Here is a 23,940-nt window from a genome sequence, read left to right as displayed (position 1 = left end):
ATAAAGATTACATATGCTTTTTTATGGTTTGTAACAAATTTTTAGTGCTCTTATCTAACATTATTCAAATTATCAGAATATTTGTGATATACACTTTCCCTAAAGAGAACAGTTTAATGTTGAATAGGATTAAATATGTATTTTAAAAGCAAAGTTTATATTTTTTCCAGGCTCTAATGGTTCATAAATCAGTGGCTCTAAACCATGACACAATGTCACATTTTATAACAAATATTTTTCACTGCCTTATTTTAAATTCTGAAATGAAATTCATAGATAACATATCCTTATATACAATTTTAAAGCATTAATATAACGCTGCAATGTAATATATGAGAGAAGTTTAAGTAAAGTCATTTATATTTTAAAAAGAAGCAACATTTACTTACCATAAGTAAATATCTGGGTATGAAACAAAAAGACAATGAATTAGTTGGATGCCTGCACCTACATACAGAATCATTTTAAATTCAACAGCTACAAAAACAGAATGATACAGTTGTATTATTGGTGACTCAAATACCATGAGTGTTACTGCCTTTGGTTTTCTGTAATGTTGAGCAAGATTTAGTAGAGGTCTAGACAAAGTTCAATCTTCCCTTGATTCACATTGGTGATCAATATATTTTAGGAACACTCAATGTATATTAAAATTGTGTAAAAAATACCTAGTGTTTACACATAAAAATGGATTTAGGCTCTAGATTTTGAAAATCATGAATAAGTTTTTCTTACTAGAAGTTTCACGAAACATCTAGTATAATATTTGAAAGTTATGTGGGACTCAGGACAACTATTTATTTTGAGAGACTGTCCTGAGCACTGCAAGAAGTTTTCCATCCTCAGTCTCTCCTCATTAATTCCACTAGGACCCTCCAATCACTGTGACTACCAAAAATGCCCCCATAAATTCCCAAAACACCTTCTAACGAATGACATTCATTATCCACATAATATTCTTGATTTGAGGAATACAAGATAAATGATATGAAATTCCAACACTCGAGCATAAAATTTAGAAAAGAAACTTGAAAATGTACATGATGTACATGAATATAACAGAATCTGTTATGGCAGAATGCAATATATATTATAAGAGACACATATGAATACCAGTAATTTGCTTTGAACAATCAGGAGGGAACAATCACTTCTGATTTTTTTCTTTTTTTTTGAGATGGGGAGAAATTTAGGCAGAATTTTCAAGGTGATGGTAGAGAGGACTTGCAGTATTAATATAACTTTGCTTGATAGCTGAAGACAGGAAGGGAGAATTATTGGCCATAGGACTGTAACCACCTTAAAGACTGGGACTAGGCCTTGTTCACCACTTCACAGTAACTAGACAATGCCTGACATATAGTAGCAGTTCAAAAAATATTTATCTAATGACTAACCAAATAAATACATTAATGAAAGCGGGAGAAAGGGACTTTTAAAGACTTGATTCAATAGTCAATGGAGAAGTAAGAAATGTGAGAGGGAAAGAATGTCTGCTGGATTAGGTACTTTACATATACTATATTCCCAACAACTTTATAAGGTATCTCATTTTAAAAGTGAATCTAAAACTCAAGGACATCTTCCAAAGTAACTCAGCTAAGCAATCAAATAAAAAATTTTTTAATTTTGATGTGTCTGACTCTAAACCCATGTTCTTTGCACTATATAATGTTACTTTCCTGAAGGATATATAATAATCTAAAACGTTTTAGGAAAATTAGGCTGGCAGCTTTAAGGACATAAAGACGACTAAAATACAGCTTTTGCCTTCACGATGAGGGATGAGCATGTGTGTCAATTAAGACAATATTTTAGGTTACACTGAGGTAACAAACAACTCTCAAAGCTCAGTGTCTTAAAATAAATAAAGTTTATTTCTCACTCATGCTATGTATCTACTGCAGGCAAGGCATTTCTGCTCACATATAATTGGTTAAAGCAGGTTACATGGGCAAGCCAAACTTCAAGAAGGCAGAAGCATAAACTTCCTGCAGGTGAATAATGATGAACAATAATAACATCTACCATAATATTCAAACCGACACTGATATATATGTCTTCATATTTCTTAATGAAGGGTATATTATGGCAGCACAGAAGAAATCAAACTCTGTGTGTGGGGGCAGGGGAAAGGAGACAGGAGAAGGCATGAGGAAGAAAACACTTGAACAGAGTTTGGAATCAATAGGTGTTGATCATGAGGATCAAGTAGGAAAGATCAATCAAAGCAGAGAAAACAGTATCCTTAAATTAAGAAACTCATAAGAACTGTGTGTGTTTGGGTCCGGGGGAGTGAGGAATTGGGAGAACGACTACAAGCAACATACTTTCTAAGTCTAAGCTGTATTTCCCCCCAACACAAGTGTTAACACTTTTAAAAATATTCAAAATCAATGTCAAAAGAAACCTACTAACTTCTGTTGCTGACAGTACATTGGATTAAGATACCTCAATGGAAATAACTAACAAAAAGTTAACAAAAAACAACAAAAGGAAACTTTTAAACATAATTCACTGGACTGTCCCAAAAGTAAGGAATCATAAGAGGTTAAGCAGAGTGCTAAGGTCAGCTTTAGCCTTGAGGATTTCTACAGAGCCCTGGAAAGCTTAAACATAATCCAGGTTGAGGAGGACAGGAGATAAAGCCCAAGGCCCATCCAACTGAGGAAACTAATAATAGACCCTCAATATAAAACCTGGGCTTTAAAGAGCTCCATCCACAGTTCAAATGTAAATAAGACATAAATCTTAATAGGACAGGAAGGAAACTTGCCTGTCTCTACTCAGTCTGGGCTGAAAGAAAATAAAATCTCCCATTCCTGAATGGAAAGGTTAAACATAGTAATTTCACAGTGGAGAAAACTGGCAAACAGTATTGCAACCACATACCGGAGCAAACATCATCAGTGATAAGTCAGTCATGTATCATGTACATCTTGGTATATGATATGATGAGAAGAACACTTCACCTTTGTGGTATTTTCCACAAAACCCATAACCCCACTCCACAGATGAGAAAAACATCAGACAAAACTAAATTGAAGACTATTCTACAAGATACATGACCAGTACTCTAAATCAAAAAGGTCATAAAAAACAAGGGAAGCCTGAGGAACTGTCACAGGACAGAGGAGACTAAGGACACATGACTAAATGCAATGTGGTAATTTGGATGAAATCCTGGAACACAAAAAGAACATTAGTGGAAATCTGAATACAGTCTGGAATTCAGCTAGGGCTATGATTTCTTAGTTTTGACAAAAATACGGTGGTAACGTAAGATGTTAATATTGGGGGAAACTGGGTATAGAGTAATCAGGAACTCTCTGTATTATATTTGCACATTTTCTATAAATCTAAAATTATTTATTTTATTAAAAAATTCTTGTGCATCCCCCCCCCATGCATAATCTCAATGTAAATTCATGGAATTTAAACGGTACCAAACGTCTTAAGCATATCATTGCATTTAACATGGTCCCAGGTTGGTTGTGATCTGAGATAATTGTTAAAAGAAATTATAAATCCTCTCTGGATTCTCAACTTCAACCCATGCTTCAATTTCTACAGAAAAAGTTCCAGCAAAAATCAATCAATCAATCATAAAATACACAAGGAAGTAAGAACTTAATCTGAGTAGCAGAATAAGAGACCTGAAAATTACTGAGAATTTTCCAGAACCACTGAAAGATATCAATTCAAGAAGCTCATGAATCTCAAGCAGGGTAAAAAAGAGAGGTACATGGGGATATGGTTGGGAGGTGGGATGGAGAGGAGGGGAAATAAAAACAGAAATAAAGAACAGATAAAAGTAAGCAGAGATACAGAGAAGGAGAGATGAGACAGAGACAGAGAAAGGATCCACATCTAGATACACCATACACCATCTAGATACATCCACATCTAGAAACTACACAAAACCAAAGACAAAGACATAAGACACAAAGCAGTCAGAGAACATTATATCCAATAAGTAGAGAACGTTTATGCAAGTATACATGGAATACTCATGAAAATTGACCCTGTACTAGGTCATAATACTATTCAACAGATTTAAAGGAATTGGTATCTATCATACATTTTGAAATTAAAAAACACTTCTCCGGGCTTCCCTGGTGGCGCAGTGGTTGAGAGTCCGCCTGCCGATGCAGGGGACATGGGTTCGTGCCCTGGTCCGGGAAGATCCCACATGCCACGGAGCGGCTAGGCCCGTGAGCCATGGCCGCTGAGCCTGCGCGTCCGGAGCCTGTGCTCCGCAACGGGAGAGGCCACAACAGTGACAGGCCCACGTACCGCAAAAAAAAAAAAAACACTTCTCCAAACAATTTATCAGACAAAGAACATCACAATGGATTTTAGTAAATACCTAAAACTGAATGATAATGAAAAAAATATAACTAAAATGCACAGAATGAAAAACAACAAAAAAGAGGTATTAGAAGAAAATATATAGGCTTAAATCCTTGCATTAGAAAAAAAGACTTGAAATTGAGTTAGGAAAACAGCAGAATAAATCTTTAAAAAATATAAAGAAGGAAATGATCTCTTTCCAGCCAGCACTGAGCAATAGCCATATCTTGGAACAACTGGCACGAGCGCCACAAGACTAGGAACGAGAGAAAAACCTACCACAAGAAGCAGAAGTATGAGCTGGGAATCCCCGCTGCCAACACTAAGATTGACCCCTGCCTCATACACACATTCCACATGCAGGGAGGCAACAAGAAGTTGCTGGACGTGGGGAAATTGAGGCTGGACGTGGGGAACTTCCCCTGAGGCTTGGAGTGTTGTACGTGCAAAACGAGGCTTATTGTAGTTTACAGTGCCTCCAACAATGAACTGGTCAGTACCAAGACCCTGGTGAAGAACTGCATCGTGCTCACTGACAGCACACTATTCTGACAGTGGTAGGAGTCCCACTATGCATTGCCCCGGGGCCGCAAGAAGGGAGCCAAGCTGACTTCCGAGGAGGAAGGGATTTTAAACAAAAAACGATAAAAGAAAATTCAGAAGAAATATGATGAAAGGAAAAAGAATGCCAAAATCAGCAGTCTTCTGGAGGAGCAGTTCCAGCAGGGCAAGCTCCTTGCATGCATTGTTTCAAAACCAGGCCAGTGTGGCCAAGCAGATGGCTATGTGCTAGAATGCAAGGAGCTGGAGTTCTAGCTGAGGAAAATCAATGCCCTGAAAGGCAAACAAATCCTCCTCCCTCCTATCTTAGCTCAAGTAATAAAGATGTTTATTGTTCTATTGTTCTCTATGTTCTAAAGAAGAAAAAGAAAGAAGGAAATGATCAAGAGCAGGAATTAGTGAAAAGAGAACACAAATACATAATAGAAACAACAAAGCCAAAATTTATTACTTGAAGAAACAATACTGTAAAACTCTGACAAGGTAAATTAAGGGAAAAATTGAGAGCAGACAAAATAAGCAATATTAAGAATAAAAAAGAGGATATAATCTCAGATATTGCAGGGATTAAATGGCAAATAAGGCAGTATGAAAAATTTTATGCAAATAAATTTGAAAACTTTGATAAAATGGATAAATTCCTTACCAAAACTGACTCAAGAAGAAATTTAAAACTTACCAAAACTGACTCAAGAGCAAATAAAGAACATGAACGGTCTCATAGCTACTAAAGAAACTGAATTCGTGGTTAAAAATCTTATATGGAAAACACAAGAGCCAGTCAGCTGTACAGATGAATTCTACCAAACATTCATGAAATAGACAGTTTTAATTTTACAGAGGATTCTAACCTCATACAGAGAATAGACAAAAAAGGAACACTCCTTAACTCACTTTATGAGGTGAGATTTACCTTGATACCAAAATCAGACAAGGACAGTACAAAAGGAAAATCACAAACTAAGCTCACTCACAAGCATACCATATTAGCAAGCCAAATACAACAATACATTAAAAAATATACATCATGATCAAGTTGGGCTTATCCACAGAAAGTTGATTAGTTTAATGTTTAAAAACTGGTTAGTGTATTCACCTCATTCATAGAATAAAGAAATTTCACATGACCAACTGAACAGATGCAGAAAGAGTAGCTATTAAAATTCAATTTCATTTTAGCCTCAACAAACCAGGACTAGAAGGTAACCTCCTTAATGTGAAAAAGGGCATTCACAAAAAGTACACAAAACAGCATATTTAATGGTAAAATGTTGAAAGTACTTCTTTTAGGATTGGGAAGAAGACAAGGATGCCTGCCACGGCTTCTGTTCAACCTGTTACTAGTAGGACTAACAAGTGTAGTAATAAGAAGATCAAGAGATAAAGGGTGTAAGGATGGGAGAAGAAGAAACAAAAACATGATTATTTACAGATGATATGGGTATTGACACTATCAACATATAAAAAAAGGAATACACAGAAAATTATTAAAATTAATAATAGAGTTTAAAAGGGCCAAGATCACTCAATCTCTGGAATCGATTTACACTAATACAATCTATGTAACTTAAGCCTCTCTGATCTCAAAAATCATACAAAGCTATGTATAATCTAGAACTCTTACTCCTTGTCTAATTTGAGAAACCAGAGCATTGTGACTCTACCAGGTTAGGCAAAAATCAAGTACAAGATGTACTTCTAGGCTTTAAAGGATTTACACATAACTAAATAAAATGTCTAACGTGTTCAAAAGCATGCTTTCCCAGATCTATGTGTAATGCTTTTCAGTAGTCTAACGGTCCTATGTGAAATTTCTCTTCTTCAGAAAAAGACTAGTTACATGTCAATTATATCTCAATAAAGCTGGGGAAAAAAGAAAAAAATAAGATCTCTATTTTCATCTGTGAAAAATAAGATTGGTGGTTACCAGAGAGGATGGAAGCGCAAAATAGGTAAAGGGGGTTAACTGTACGGTCACTGTATTAGTGGTAAGCATGCTACAGTGTACACATAAATTAAAATATAATTTACACATGAAACCTATAAACCAATGTTACCTCAATAAAAAAAAGATAGGAATCCTTTGAAAGGTTTTGAGCAGAGACTGGGACATGACATGACAACTTTTAAAATAATCACTTGGACTGCTGGGTAGAAAATGAGTATCAGGCAAAGGGCAGAAATAGGAAGACTACTTAGGAGGCTACTATACTGCTCTAGAGGAGAGATGATGGTGGCATGAATAACAGTGGTAATAGTGAAAATGATAAGAGCAGTTGGTATCTTGGTAGGAATTCAGGAGGTAATATAGCACAGGAAGTGGGATTGTTAAATCTGGAGTCCAAGGTAGAAGTGTGTGGGTGGAAGATATAAAATTGGAATTCATCAGTACATATATGGTAGTCATTAGACTAGATAAAGGAAAAGAAGAACTGATGGAAGAAAGGACCTTCGCTTTGAATGAACAGAAGGAATGATAGGACAGAACAGCTGGAGAGAGAGAAGGAATAAGAAAAGGAAGGATGGAATGAGGTCTGGATATACAGAAGCAGAGGATAGATATGTGTACTCCCAGAAGGAAATACGGAAAGAATGACTGATGGAAGGAAGGGAGGGAGGGGGGATAAAGATGCAATAACACATGAGAGAAGTAAGGACACATGATAGAAAGAAGCAAGCGTATATGGGACATATACTCTTATATGTCTTATATGGGACAGAGAACCAAAGACTGATGGGACAGAGAAGCAAGAATGAACAAAGAAGGATAGAGTAGGGGGTGAGATGGTAAAGGGTCAAAAAAAAAAAAAGCAGAGAAGAAGATACCATGGGAATCAAACTGAAATTTTAGAATCCTGAGTCTGATGCAGTTCTCAAAAACAAAAAGGGGTCAAGTTTACTTAATTATTAATAAGTGAGTTATGAACTAGTCATGGACCTCAAACACATCCCATTAATTTCATAGTTGAAAATAAGAAACGTCTCATCTTTACAGATGCTATATAACTACATACAGAACTTGTTCTATGCTTAGAGAAACATAACTGAAACTAAATGAACCCGAAGTACTATCATATCTCTTCTTATTTGGTAAACAGACTCATTTAGATTCACATTAACTTTTACTCTCTTTAGAGATATTTGAGAATTAATTATTAGTAATCTAATAAAATGTAGAGTCACATATTCTGAGGGGTAAATTTTTTCATTCATAAACCAACATCTGGGCATCTAAATAGGACACAAAAAAATAAATCCAGGGCTTCCCTGGTGGCGCAGTGGTTGAGAATCTGCCTGCCAATGCAGGGGACATGGGTTCGAGCCCTAGTCCGGGAAGATCCCACATGCCGCGGAGCAACTGGGCCCGTGAGCCACAACTGCTGGGCCTGTGCTCTGGAGCCTGCGAGCCACAACTACTGAGCCTGTGAACCACAACTGCTGAAGCCCGCACGCCTGGAGCCTGTGCTCCGCAGCAGGAGAGGCCACTGCAATGAGAGGCTCATGCACTGCAACGAAGAGTGGCCCCCGCTCGCCACAACTAGAGAGAGCCTGTGCGCGACAACAAAGACCCCAACTCAGCCAAAAATAAAAATAAATAATAAATAAATAAATACATCCAGAATTCCAGTCCTTGGAGCCTCCAAGTTCAATGAGAATAAGATGTGCAAATTCATTACTAGTAATTACTATTACTAGTAATTGTATTACTGAAGTCCCTATTGTTAAAGGACATGTAGAAGGCAGGCAATTATGCTGAGGAAGAGCTCTAAAATTTTACAGGTGTGACTGACCTGGATCTTTATTATCTATCACAGCACTTTGTGATAACAATTTAAGTCAGTCTTTACTTGAAATATATTTTAACTTCTGAGGTTAATTTACACTAGTATAAGGCTATGTAATTTATGCCTCCCTAATCCCCAAATCACAAAGTACTTGAAATCTAAGACTTTTACTATCCCATGCGTATTTTTAGAAACGATTACATTGTAACACTGTGAGGACAGGCCAAAAATCATATTTAAAATCTACTTCTAAGCTTTAGAGGATTAAAATAGAACTAAATAAAATCTGTTCAACACATGCACAAAAGCAAATGACGGAGTTACACATAGTGGTTTTCTGATATTCCTATCAGAAAATTCTCTTCTAATAATGTTAACTTTCCTCTAGATATAAGTCAAGTTTTTCAGAGGTTTTCATGGTGGTAGGACTATGAAAAAAGAAGAAGAAGAAAAAGAGTGCCAGGACACAAAAAAAGGCTATAAAAGATGAAACAGTATCCAGATCTTGGTTTCTAAATATCCTTCTCCAATTAGAAGAACCAGGATTCCACAGAGCAGTGGCTGATTTCAGGGCAGAGCAAGAAAAATACAAGATGAGCTGGAGCATCTCATGGTGCCAGAAAGTAAGGAAGTGCTCAAGAGAAATAAGATGGGTGCATGTCTAAAATTAAGATGGATGTCAAAGCTGGACCAATTTAAACAAAATAAACAGTAACAGTAATAGATTATAACCCAAAGAATAAAACAAATATAAACCCACACTTTTATAAATAAATTATTGAATAAATAAATGGGGGGAGAAGGAATAAGTCTTCATTACAGAAGAATTCCAACTAATAAATATAGAAGGAATGAAAAAAATCATGATTGGAATAGCACATAATAATTGCTTCAAGCAAGATCCACTGATGAATACTAAAATTAATATCTGAAAGTATCAGGAGAAAAAGAATATTTATCAAACTATTTATCAAAATATCTCTTCCAAAATATTTATTAATTACAAAGGAAAAAAATAGTAATTTTACAGTGGAGAAACCCAGAAGACACTATTTTAACCACATGATCAAAGGTAATATCACCAGTAATAAGACACACTGATACCATGTCTCCCCTGATACAAGGCCATATCACTTCTGTGGTATTTTTCAAAAATGCAAAACCTTGACCTAATCATGAGAAAACATCAGATAAGTCCAAATTGAGGGAGATCCTACAAAATGCCTGACTAGTACTTTTAAAAGTCTTAAGGTCTTGAAAGATAAGGAAAGACTGAGATATTGTTACCGGCCAGAAGAAATTAAGGAGACATGATGACTAAATGAAATAGGGAATTCTAGACTGGACTCTGGGACAGAAAAAAACTACTAGTGGAAAAATCAGTGAAATTCAAATAAAGTCTGTACTTTCGTTAACAGCATTGTACCAATGCTAATTTCTTACTTTTGATAGTTGTATTATGATTATATAAGGTATTAACATTAAGAGATGCTGGGTGAAGGGTATACAGTAACTCTCTGTATTATTATTTTTTGGCTGTGTTGGGTCTCCATTGCTGCATGCAGGCTTTCTCTAGTTGCAGCGAGCAGGGGTTACTCTTCATTGCAGTGCATGGGCTTCTCATGGCGGTGGCTTCTCTTGTTGTGGAGCACAGGCTCTATGTGCGTGGGCTTCAGTGGTTGTGGCACGTGGGCTCAGTAGTTGTGGTACGCGGGCTCAGTAGCTGTGGCTCACAGGCTCTAGAGTGCAGGCTCAGTAGTTGTAGTGCACGGGCTTAGTTACTCCACGGCATATGGGATCTTCCCTGACCAGGGATTGAACCCGTGTCCCCTGCATTGGCAGGCGGATTCTTAACCACTGCACCACCAGGGAAGCCCTCTCTCTGTATTATTTTTGTAACTCTTCTGTAAGCCTAAACTTATTTCAAGATAAAACAAAAAAACAGAAGAATCAGAGCATTGTATCCTGAAATAAACAGGTTTGGGAAGTTTTTCCTACATAGATATTACTTTCACATCACTTCCGGTAGTAACCACTTGAATAGTTCCATCCACGAATTTATTCATTTAACAAATAAACACTTGAGCGTCTACTAGGTGCCAGGCATATATTACAGAAAAAAAGTAGGGAGTGCCAAGTATGGGGGAAGGGGATTGCTGTTTTATGGGTTGATTGAGAAGATTTCATTAATAAGGTGAGACTTAGCAGAGTTCTGAAGTGAGGTAAGCCAAGTGGATATTTGGGAAAAGGAACAGCAAGTGTGACAGCCTAGAGATTCAATAGCATGTCTGAAGAACAGCAAGATGGCTAGTATGGTTGCAGCTCAGGGAGGGACAGGAAGAAGGCAAAAAATAAGACGAGGTGAGCAAATTATTCAGGGTCTCCTTGGTAATTGTAAGGGCTTTCTTTGGCTTTTATGCCAAGAGAAATGGAAAGGGACTGGAAAGATAAGAGAGCAAGAGTGACATGAAGGTTTTACAGGGTAATTCTGACTATCATATGAAGAACTGGGCTAAGAGAGGGAATACAGAGATCAATTAAGAAATTACAGCAGTTATCCAGGTAAGATATAATGATGGCTTAGGTCAGGCTGTAATCAACAAAGGGAATGAGAAGTGACTGGATTTTGGATATATTTTTAAGGTATAACCTATAGCAGCGGTCCCCAACCTTTATGGCACCAGGGACCAGTTTCGTGGAAGACAATTTTTCCACAGGGGTTGGTGGGGGATGATTCAGGCGGTAATGCAAGCAATGGGGAGCAGCATGCTCGCTCGCCACTCACTTCCTGCTGTGTGGCCCAGTTCCTAACAGGCCACGGACCTGTACTGGTCTGCGGACTGGGACTTGGGGACCCCCCATCTATAGGATCACCTGATAAATGTGAGGTGTGAGAGAAAGAGAGCAGTCAAGGTTGATTCCAAATTCAGAGCACATGATAGGATAAAATTTCTATTTACTGAAATGGGAAAATACAGGACAAAGAGCTTTGGGGATTTTGTTTGTTTTATTCTGTTTGTTTCAAGAGGTTTTAATTTTAATTTTGTTTGTTTCAGTTTTAATTTTTGTTCATATTTATTATTTCCTTCCTTTCACTTTCTTGCAGTTTAGTTTTTCTGATTTTTTTTTCAACTTCTTGGAAAAGAATGCTTGTTTCAGATTTTTCAGTCTTTCTTCTTTTCAACTTGATGCTTTTAGGGCCATAAATGTCTTTAGCTGTATCCCACAAATTTTGGTATGTCATTGTCATTTAGTTCAAAATATTTAAAAATTCCACTGTGATTTCTTCTTTATTATTTATAAGAATATTGCTTAACTATCAGTATTTGGGGCTTTTCTAATTATCTTTTTGTTATTAATTCTGAGCTTATTTCATTGTGATTAGAGAACATATTCTCTGTTACTTCAATGTTGTGAAATATGAGACTTGCTTTATAATCCAGGATACAATTAATTTTGTTAATCTTTCGATGTGCCCTTGAAAAGAATATGTACACTGTAGGTGTTGGATAAAATGCTCTACATATGTGAATTAAGTCAAAGTTGTTAATCATATTGCTCCAATCCTTTATAACACTACTGATATTTGGCCTGCTTGTTCCATTAGTTACTGAAAGAAGTGTATTAATATTTCTCTGTGACTTTGAATTTGTCTGTTTCTCCTTTTAGTTCTATCAGCTTTGGCTTTCTGTATTTTGAGGCTATATTTTACACATACAAATTTAGAATTGCTATATCTTTCTGGAGGACTGTCCATTTTAATGACTGTGAAACATCCCTTTTTATCTCTAACAATTACGCTTCTTGCTTTAAACTTTACTTTATCTGATATTACTAAAGCGATACCAGCTTTCTGTTAGCCTTTGCATGGTATATCTTTTCCCATGCTTTTACTTCAGCCCATCTTAACCCCCATATTTAAGTTGTTTTAAAAATGTGTTTAACGAAATTTTATAAATCAGTGAGCAAAATATTAACACAATGGAAAAACGGACACAGGAGCTGAACAGGCACTTCCCGAAAGACAGTATCCAATGACTACTAACCACATGAAAAAATGCTCAACTTCTTTGGTAATCATGAAGTGAAAATTAAAGCTATAATGAAATAACACTTCACATCTATCAGAATGACTGAAAATAAAAAAACTAACAATAACAAGTGTTGACAACACCACAGGTAATCTCAGACTCCCATGCACTGCTGGTGGGAATGTGAATGATATAACCACTTGAGAAAACTGGCAGTGTCTACTAACAGTGAAGAAATGCCCACTTTATAATCCAGCAATGCCACTTCTATGTATATATATCCCCAAAATGTGTGGACATGTTTAATGGGAGACATATACAAAAATGTTCACAGTAGCTTTATTCATAATGATCATTCTGGAGAAGAGTAGATGAGTCACGATGTTCATAAAATGAACCTGATGGAATTCAACAACTAATCTATAATAAAAACAGTGATAAAAAAATAGTTGGACACTTCATACCTATCTTTCACCACCGTTTTTTTTAATGGACAGCAGACTCTTATTGAAAGTTTAGAGTAGTGGTAGGAAATGACACTACAAGACAGGTAACAATTAAAAGTTGAATATTAGACATCTCCACCCTAAAGCACTAGTGCTATTTTATTCCCTACCCCAACTTTCTCACTGGCCATGACCCTCTGCTGGCCCTCAAATCTATCTTATTCTTGGGACTCCTCATCCTCCTCAGCTTATCCCTATACATGTGTCTTCTTGCCAGGTCTTGGGTCACTCAACCCTTCTCTCCAGAGTTATCCAGCATCATACTTAGTGGGAAAACACTAGTGGAGTTTCCACTATAGTTGAGGACAAAATAAGGATGCCTGGCATCATAGTCTGATTTTCCAAAATCAGACCCTGAGACAAGAACTTGAAAATGGGAAATTTACTTGACGGTCATCTCAGGGAGCACAGTGAGGAGACAGGGAAGAGAAAAGTCAGGAAAGTGTGCTTTACTAAGTAGAATAGACTGCAGTCCTTTGTTCTTCAGAGCTCTGCCCTTGGAGGGGTCTTTGCATTTCCATGAGAAATAGCCCTTGCTGGCAGCTGATTGGCTTTCTCACTCTGTCCCTACTCAAAGAAACTTGGGCCCCCAGAAGTCTTTGTGTAACTAGAGCCATCTCAGTTCACACTGTGGTGCTTCCACCAGTAGAACTCTCTTTAAAACAATGAATTTCCTATGAGTCTGACTTTAGTCCTCTCCATTCAAGAGAGGTCACACCCTCGATTCTTCTCTAGACGGGCCTCTCTCCAATTTGCGCAGAATGTTAAAGTTCTATCGGACAACAGCCTTAAGATTTTTCAGCTCTTTAGTCTAGCCAGGAGGATCTACTAGCCACTGACTGGAATCCTTCTGAAATCTCTCTTTTTAAAAATTAAGTATAGTTGTTTTACAATATTGTGTTAGTTTTAGGTATATAGCAAAGTGATTCAGATATATTTTTTCCTAGATTATTTTCCATTTAGGTTATTACAAGATATTGAACATAATCCTATGTGCTATATAGTAAATCCTTGTTGCTTATCTAGTTTATATATAGTAGTCTGTATCTGTTATCCCCATACCCCTAATTTATCCCTCCCCCCTCCCTTTTCCCTTTGGTAACCGTAAATTTGTTTTCTATATCTGTGAGTCTGTTTCTGTTTTGTATTCATTTGTATTATTTTTTAGATCCCACATATGATACCATATAATATTTGTCTTTCTCTGTCTGAATTACTTCACTAAGTATAATACTCTCTAGGTCCAAATGACAACACTTCATTCTTTTTTTATGACTGAGTAAATATTCCATTGTGTGTGTGTGTGTGTATACATATACATACATATGTATACATATACATATACATACGTATGTATACGTATATCACATCTTCTTAAACCAGTCGTCTGTTAATGGGCACTTCAGTTGTTTCCATGTCTTGGCTATTGTAAACCATGTTGCTATGAACACTGGGGTGCACATGTATTTTCGAATTAGAGTTTTTGCCTTTTCTGGATATATGTCCAGGAGTGGGATTGTTGGATTATATGGTAGCTCTATTTTTAGCTTTTTAAGTAACCTCCATACTGTTGTCCATAGTGGCTGCACCAATTTGCATTCTCACCAACAGTGTAGGAGAGTTCCCTTTTCTCCACACCTTCTCCAGCATTTGAAGATAGCCATTCTGCCCTCTGTGAGGTAACACCTCATTGTGGTTTTGATTTGCATTTCTCTAATAATTAGTGATGTTGAGCATCTTTTCATGTGCCTGTTGGCCATCTGTATGTCTTCTTTGGAACAATTTCTATTCGGGTCTTCTACCCACTTTCTGATTACATTGACTGTTTTTTCAATATTGAGTTGTATGAGCTATTTGTATATTTTAAATATTAACCCTCTGTCAGTCACATCATTTGCAAATATCTCCTCCCAGTCCATACTTTGTCTTCTCATTTTGTTGATGGTTTCCTGGGCAGTGCAAAAGCTTTTACGTTTGATTCGGCCCCATGTGTTTTTTTGTTTGTTTGTTTGATTTCTTTTGCCTTGGGAGACTGATCTAAGAAAATATAGTTATGATTTATCTCAGAGAATGTTTTGCCTATATTCTCTTCTAGTTTTATGGTGTCATATCATATAGTTAGGTCTTTAAGCCATTTTGAGCTTATTTTTGTATATGGTGTGAGGAAGTGTTCTAATTTCACTGATTTACATGCAGTTGTCTGGCCTTCCCAACACCACTTACTGAAGAGACTGTCTTGTCTCCATTGTATATTCTTGCCTCCTTTGTCATAGATTAATTGACTGTAGGTGTGTGGGTTTATTTCTGGGCTCTCTATTCTGTCCCATTGATCCACATATCGGTTTTTGTGCCAAAACCATGCTGTTTTGATTACTGTCGCTTTGTAGCATAGTCTGAAGTCTGGGAGGGTTATGCCTCCAGCTTTGTTCTTTTTCCTCAGGATTGCTTTGGCAATTCTAGGTCATTGTGGTTCCATAAAAATTCTAGGACCATTCGTTCTAGTTCTGTGAAAAATGTCATGGGTATTTTGATAGGGATTGCATTAAATCCACAGATTGCTTTGGATAGTACGGCCGTTTTAACAATATTAATCCTTTCAGGAGCATGGGATATCTTTCCATTTCTTTGAATCATCTTCAATTTCCTTTATCAATGTTTTATTGTTTTCAGTGTATAGGTCTTTCACCTCCTTGGTTAGGTTTACACCTAGGTATTTTATTTTTTTAATGTTATTTTAAACAGGATTCTTTTTACATCCTTTTTCTGATATTTCATTGTTAGTGTAAAAAAATACAATGGATTCCTGTATATTAATATTATATATTGCTATCTTGCTGAATTCATTTATTAGTTCTAATAGTTTTTGTGTGGAGACTTTAGGGTTCTCCGCATAGACTATCATGCCATCTGCAAATACTGATAGCTTCACCTCTTCCCTTCCAATCTGGATATCTTTTATATCTTTTTCTTGTTTGACTGCTGTGGTTAGGACTTCCAATACTATGTGGAATAAAAGTGGTGAGGGTGGGCATCCTCGTCTTATTCCTGAATTCAGTGGGAAGTCTTTCAGTTTTCCACCATTGAGAATTGCGTTAGCTGTGGATGTGTCATAAATGTCTTTTATTATGTTGAGATATGTTCCCTCTATACCCACTTTGGTGAGAATTTTTATCATAAATGGACACTGAACTTGGTCAAATGCTTTTTCTGCACCTATTAAGATGCTCATGTGGTTTTTGTGTTTCCTTTTGTTAATGTGGTGTATCACACTGATTGATTTGGGTATGCTGTGCCATCCTTGTGACTCTGGAATGAATCCAACTTGATGATGGTATGTATGTATTGTTGGATTTGGTTTGCTAGTATTTTGTTGAGGATTTTCCCATCTATATTCATGAAGGACTTAGGCCTGTAATTTTCTTTTTTTGTAGTGTCTTTGTCTGGTTTTGGTATCAGGGTGATGGTGGCTTCATAGAATGAATTTGGGAGTGTTCCCTCCTCTTCAATTTTTTGTAATAATTTGAGCAGGATAGGTATAAGTTCTTCTTTGTATGTTTGGTAGAATTCCCCAGTGAAGCTGTCTGGACCTTGACTTTGATTTGGAGGGAGTTTTTTAAATTACAGATTCTATTTCACTTCTAGTGATCGTCTATTCAATTCATCTATTTCTTCTTGACTCAGTTTTGGCAGGCTGTATGTTTCTAGAAGCTTCTCCATTTTGTCTAGGTTGTCCAATTTGTTGGCATATAACTTTTCATAGTACTCTCTTATGATTTTTTTGTATTTCTGTGGTATCTGTTGTTATTTCTCCTCTTTTATGTCTTATTTTGTTTATTTGAGTCTCTTTTCTTCTTGGTGAGCATGGTTAGAGGTTGTCAATTTTATCTTTTCAAAAAAACAGCTCTTGATTTTATTGCTATTTTTATGTCTATTGTATTTATTTCCTCTCTGATCTTTATTATTTCCTTCCTTCTGCTGACTTTGGGTTTTGTCTGTTCTTTTTCTAATTATTTTGGCTGGTAGGTTAGGTTGTTTGAGATTTTTCTTGTTTCTTGAGCAAGGTCTGTATCCCTATGAACTTCCCTCTTAAAACAGCTTTTGCTGTATACCATAGATTTTGTAAGGCTGTGTTTTCATTTTCATTTATCTTAAGGTATTTTCTAATTTCTTCTTTGATCATATTGTTGACCCACTGGATTTTTAGTAGCATGTTGTTTAGTCTCCATGTGTTAATTCTTTTCCTGTTTTTCTTTCTATCGTTGATTTCTAGTTTCATACAACTGTGGTCAGAAAAGATGCTTGAAATAATTTCTATCCTTTTAAATTTGCTGAGGCTTGTTTTGTGACCTAGTATGTTGTCTATCCTAGAGACCATTCCATGAGTGCTTGAAAAGAATGTGTATTCTGGGTTGTTTTTTGGATGTAATGTCCTGTAGATATCAATTAAATCCAACTGGTCTATTGTGTCATGCAGTTTCCAATGACAGAGAAAGAGAGAGATAGAGACATTTCTTAAATTCCAAACAAGAGTGTCTGGACCTGCCATGGACCACAAACAAACTCCAATTGCATGTGTTTGCACGTCTGAAAATAAAAAATGTTCCCTGACCATACAGATGTTACATAATTATATGACAAAACATAATCTAAGTAGATGAAAAAAGAGCAACAACAGAAATGTACTTAATGAACTAATTGTGTGAAGTACATTATTTTACTTAGGTAAAAAATCATATTTAGGCATGTATTAACTTTTACTATCTTTATGGTCCACTGGTGGTATGGTCCACACCATTTTTATAATTTTTTAATGCTAATAACCAGTGACATAATATAGAAAAATATATCTGAAGCATTTTCATTCATTTGTTCTTTAAATCAACATTTGGGCATTTTCTTGAGATACAAAAACACAGAACTCCCATCCTGAAGGCCTCCCAAATTTAATGAAAATAAGGTATAAAAATAAACTATTATATCTCTTATTAAACTGTATGATCAAAGTTTATGGTACTAAGAAAATAGGGAGGAGTTAAATCTGTCAAGGGAGGGTTATGAAGTTTCACATAGATGATGTTTGATATGGGTCTTTTAATAGCACAGCATTTCACTTGGTGTTAGGAATGTAAGATGATCTTTAATACAAGTATCATATACCTTCTGGAATTGAATTACACTAGTACAAGTATATGTAACTTATGCTGTCCTCATTTCAAAAATCACATTGAAGTATTTGTAATCTAGGCCTCCTACTAATCTTTGTCTATTTTTAGAGAGCACTGCATTGTAACCTCAAAAGAACAGGCAAAATCAGGTAGGAGATTTATTTGGGGGCTCTAGGGGACTTACATGGAATTAAATAAAATCTATTAAACATGTGTAAACAGCAAACTGTTTTAGACAGCTATATATAATGGGTTTTTATAGTCAGATAGCCTAAAAAATTTCTTTTCTGAAAATATTAAAAAATGCTAAAAATTATACTTATTTTTCTGATCCATGACCTAAATTAAACACAATTATCTCAAGTTTGCCAGAAGCTTTCTCCAATCGTAACCAAATAAGTACACCAAAAACAACAATAATAATAAAAGAAGAAGAAATCTGAAAAGTCATAGAAGGTGAACCACAGTATTCTAATGTAATATGATTTGTGACTTTCCCAAAATGATGGTACCTACTCACTATATTGACAGTGGCTTCAACAATGCTATATAATCATTTATTTATTCAACAAGTATTTATTGAGAACCTACTAGGCACCAGGGACTGTACTAAACATTAGGGACACAGCTGTGACTTTTTCAAAAAAGACATTCTTACTACTGTATAGCTTACATTCTAGTGGGGGAGGGATGGTGACAGAATAATAAAGAAACAAAAAAGAAATCAGTCAAATGGTAATAAGTGAATAATACAAGCTTCAAGGGGGAATAGGGATTTTAGGGAATAAAAGAATGGAGATTGCTGTTTTATATAAGACTGTCAGGTAAATCCTCAGTGACAATGAAACATTTGTGCAGAAACCTGAAGTCAAGTGAGGGAGTAAGCCATGCTGGTAGAAGAATATTCTGTGCAGAGGGAACAGCAAATGTACAGTCCAGATGGGGAATATGCCTACTACTGTAAAAAGAATACTCAAAAGGCCAGTATGACTGCAGCACACAGAGTGAAAGGCAGAGTAGTAAAAGATTAGGTTAGCAAGTTATCAAGTTCCAGTTCACATAATATCTTATAAACTATTGTAAGGATGTTGTCTTTTACTCTGAGAAGTAAGTCACTAGAAGACTGATCTTATGGTCACAAAGAATCATAATAGGTTAAATGGGAGGAAACGCAGAACCAGCAAAGTCTAAAAGGAAAATATTGCAATATTCTATGTAGTGTCTTGGGCCAAGGTAGTTAATATGGAGGTATGAAACATGGTCTGAGTTTGGATACGTTTTGAAAGCAGATAAAATATAATTTAATTAATATGTTTAAAGTAAAAAAGTATAAATAAAAGCAGGCAAACAAGCAAAAAACAAAAACAAGACAAAAAGTTTAGGGAGTAAGAAATGGCATGTTTGAAAAGGAACCAAAGAAAACTTCTATTAAAAACTAATTGAAATAAAACATAATGATGCAGTTAAAAAGAGATCTTATGAAATGTAAAGCTGACATAAAGAAATTTTATAAAATGAAATACTGAGAGACAAAGAGATGAAAATTATGGAGAAGACCTTAAGAACACAGTGAAAATATCTAACACATGTACAAATAGGGTTCCAAAAGGAGAAAGGAAGATGAAGTAAGGGCAATATTTGAAAAGGTAACAGCTGAAAAATTATCCGAACTGATGAAAGATACCAACTCTCAGGTTCAAAGAGCCTTACAAATCCAAGAGGAATAAATGTAAAGAAACTCACACCTATATTCATCATTGAAAAACTGAAGAATATATCACAGAAAGAGAAGATTTAAAATTAGACAAAAAGGAACAACATATTACCCTCAAAAAAGTAACAGTGGAAATGGTGGCTGACGATAACTATTATCTCCAATATGCTGAGAAAAAATACTGTCAATCTAGAATTCTGTACCTAGTGTAAGGAGAGAAACACAGTATTCAAACAAAACTTGAGAGAGTTTGCCACTAGCACTACAGATTATTCTAAAAGATATATCTGAGATAAAAGTGATTCCAAGTAGAATATTTGAGATGCTAGGAAGAATAAAAAACACAGAAGGTAGTAAATATGTTGGTAAATAAACAATAGTTTTATAAAACAATAAAAATAATGCATTTTGGCTTTTTAAAAATCAAATACACAAACAAAAACCAGACAGAATTAGAATATATGTCAGGAGGAAACTAACTGGAGTTTAAAAGTTTAAGTGTTTTAAGGTATGATCCAATATATGGACAAAGTCATTGATTAACTTTCGACATTGATCAGTATAGTTGCAGTAATTTCTAGGGTAAATGCTAGAAGAATAGTTAAAATAATGTATAATTCCCAAGCCTGTACAAAGAAATGAATAAAATTTAAAACAATTAATTAAATTTAAAAGAAGCAAAGATAAACAAGCAGAACAAAAAGAAAACACAAAATAAGATGGTAGACATAAATCCAAACACACAGGCAATTATAACAAATATAAATAGGCTTCAATTAAAAAATAAAAACTGTCAGACCAATTAACAAAAAAAACAAATATATGCTGTTTACAAGAGACATCTCAAACAAAGTTTCCAGAAAAACTGAAACAAAAGGATACCAAAAGTTCACCATAAAAATACCAAATAAACCTGCCATAGCCATATCAATTATCAAATAATTGACTTTAAGGAAAAATACTTGGCACCATTCATAACATTTCAATTCATCAGGAAAATATTATATATATATATATATTTTACACATACACTCATCACACTTTATAATGATAAAAACTAAAAGCATCGATTAATCAGGAGGACATATACCTATTATAATAATCTCACAATGTATAAAGTAAAAAGTGACAGAACTTTACAGAGAAGCATGATTAAACTGGGGGAGATTTTCAAAACTACAATGAGGTATCACCTCACACCAGTTAGAATGGGCATCATCAGAAAATCTACAAACAATGAATGCTGGAGAGGGTGTAGAGAAAAGGGAACCCTCTTGCACTGTTGGTGGGAAGGTAAATTGATACAGACACTATGGAGAAGAGTATGGAAGTTCCTTAAAAAACTAAAAATAGAATTACCATATGACCCAGCAATCCCACTACTGGGCATATACCCAGAGAAAACCATAATTCAAAAAGACACATGCACCCCAATGTTCGTTGCAGCGCTATTTACAATAGCCAGGTCATGGAAGCAACCTAAATGTCCATTGACAGACGAATGGATAAAGAAGATGTGGTACATATATATAGTGGAATATTACTCAGCCATAAAAGGAACAAAATTGGGTAATTTGTAGAGATGTGGATGGACCTAGACACTGTCATACAGAGTGAAGTAAGTCAGAAAGAGAAAAACAAATATCGTATATTAATGCATATTTGTGGAATCTAAAAAAATGGTACAGATGAACCGGTTTGCAAGGCAGAAATAGAGACACAGATGTAGAGAACAAATGTATGGACATCAAGCGGGGGTGGGATGAATTGGGAGACTGGTACTAACATATATACACTAATATGTATAAAATAGTTAACTAATAAGAACCTGCTGTATAGCACAGGGTACTCTACTTCACTGTACAGTAAAAACTAACACAACATTGTAAAACAACTATACCTCAATTTTTAAAAAAATTTTTAATAAAAATACATAAAATACATAAAAATACATAAATAAATAAATTGGGGGAGATTTTAATACTCTTCTGATAATAACTGAGATAAACAAGCAGACCAAAAATGATTACAGAAGATTTGGACAACACATTAACAACTTTGACCAAATGAGAAAAAAAAATACTCCATGCAATCACAGTAGTAGACTACTGCTGGAAGAACAGTATGAACATGGAACATTTTTTAAAAACTGACAATATACTGGGACATTTAAAAAGTCTAAACAAATTTCATGTAATTAAACAATACAGAGCATATTCTCTGACCTTGGTGTATTTAAGCTAAAAATTAATACTAAAAAGATAATTAGAAAAACTTTACAGGCTTGAAATATATAAATATTATAAATAAATAATACTAAAGGTATATTTACACACCTAAATGCTTTTATTAGGGAAAAAAGGCTAAATATTATTAGCCTAAGTATGTATCTCAAGAAGTTAGAGTAAGAGAAAGATATCAGAAGGAAGAAATAAAAGTAACAGGAGCCATTAATGAAACTGAAAACAAATCTACAACAGAGAAAGACGATCAGTAAGGACAAAAGTTGGTTCTCTGAAGATGATAAAATTAATCAACCTCTGATCAATTCATCACAACAAAAAGGGAGAAGACACAAATAAGCAATATCAAAAATGAAAAGGGCAAAATAAGTACAGATGTTACATATATTTGGGTCACACACACAAAAATAAGTGGGTTTCAATTTCAAGTAATGGCCTAATTATTTAGATCAACATTCCCATTAAAAACAAATAAAAATATTGGTTAATATATATAAAAATACATCTTCTTATAGCAGCTAAGAGCTGACAAGACAATAAAAATTAACAAACTAAAAGCTAAGTAGAACACATAATCAGCTTTTACCCTAAGAGCATTTGCTAATCCCAAAGCATCTGAAGAGCGGTTTTGATCACCTCATGATGCAAGGGGAACAGAAGACAAAGCCTAGGATCAGTCCAAGACGGAAAGTCTAAACGAAGATACCCAAAAATATTAAGTCAAGATGCCAAAACACTACACACATTCTTAGGAAATGAATAAACTAGATACAAAATCCTTAACACCACACTGTAGTGAGGTTGCCTTGGCATTCAGCAGAAAAGGAGGGAAGAAAATAAACAAAAAGAAATGAATCTGTAAGTTGTAAGCACTGACCAGCCCTGGGGCAGATTTGCAGCCCAAATTCAAATCATCAGGATAGTCTGAGAAACTTCAGACCAAAAAGTTAAAAGTGTCCCTCAAGTGGCAAAGACTCTAATGCCACTAAGAATTAAGTTCAAATTCTCTCCGAAGAAAGGAACCCTGAGGAATTTCCCACCAATAATTTTCAAAACAATGAGAAAAATCCCCAAGGCAGCTCGAGGGTAGGGGTAGACTACAGGTTACCTTCAAAGGAGCAACAGTGAAAACCAGAAGACAGGTGTATATTTTCAATAAGCTGGAAAAACAAAAAACCCAAAACACAGCAATCTAAAATTCTATATCCATGAAAATATCTTTCAAGAATTGAGATAAACATAGACATACTATGATAAAAGATGAAAAGTTCTGTCTCTAAAAGATCTCACTAAAGGAAATTCTAAATGATGTTTCAGACAGAAGTAAAGTGATTTCAGATGATTGTCTAGTATGCAAGAAAAACAAGGAGAAAAGAAAGTAGTAGGGCTTCCCTGGTGGCACAGTGGTTGAGAGTCCGCCTGCCGATGCAGGGGACACGGGTTCGTGCTCCGGTCCAGGAAGATCCCACATACTGCGGAGCGGCTGGGCCCGTGAGCCATGGCCGCTGAGCCTGCGAGTCCAGAGCCTGTGCTCCACAACAGGAGAGGCCACCGCAGTGAGAGGCCTGCGTACCGCAAAAAA

General features: G+C 35.5%; 1 protein-coding gene and 1 pseudogene across 5 annotated transcripts in view; one reads left to right on the top strand and one right to left on the bottom strand.

Annotated features, from left to right (window-relative positions):
• CRY1 (cryptochrome circadian regulator 1) overlaps positions 1-23,940 on the bottom strand; it is a 102,879-nt gene that overhangs the window by 40,838 nt on the left and 38,101 nt on the right. The window contains exon 2 of one of the 5 annotated variants that reach the window (XM_024732204.1): positions 390-402. The exons of the other annotated variants lie outside the window; for them this stretch is intronic. The gene's annotated coding sequence lies outside the window, so the exon portion shown is untranslated. The remainder of the gene's footprint in view (positions 1-389; positions 403-23,940) is intronic. 5 annotated transcript variants of the gene reach the window in all.
• On the top strand, positions 3,406-5,271 carry LOC112391018 (40S ribosomal protein S8 pseudogene; annotated as a pseudogene).

The sequence above is a fragment of the Neophocaena asiaeorientalis genome, unplaced genomic scaffold (assembly GCF_003031525.2).
Source record: "Neophocaena asiaeorientalis asiaeorientalis breed wild unplaced genomic scaffold, Neophocaena_asiaeorientalis_V1.1 scaffold418, whole genome shotgun sequence".
NCBI lineage: Eukaryota > Metazoa > Chordata > Mammalia > Artiodactyla > Phocoenidae > Neophocaena > Neophocaena asiaeorientalis.
This window is presented reverse-complemented; position numbering and strand designations above follow the sequence as displayed.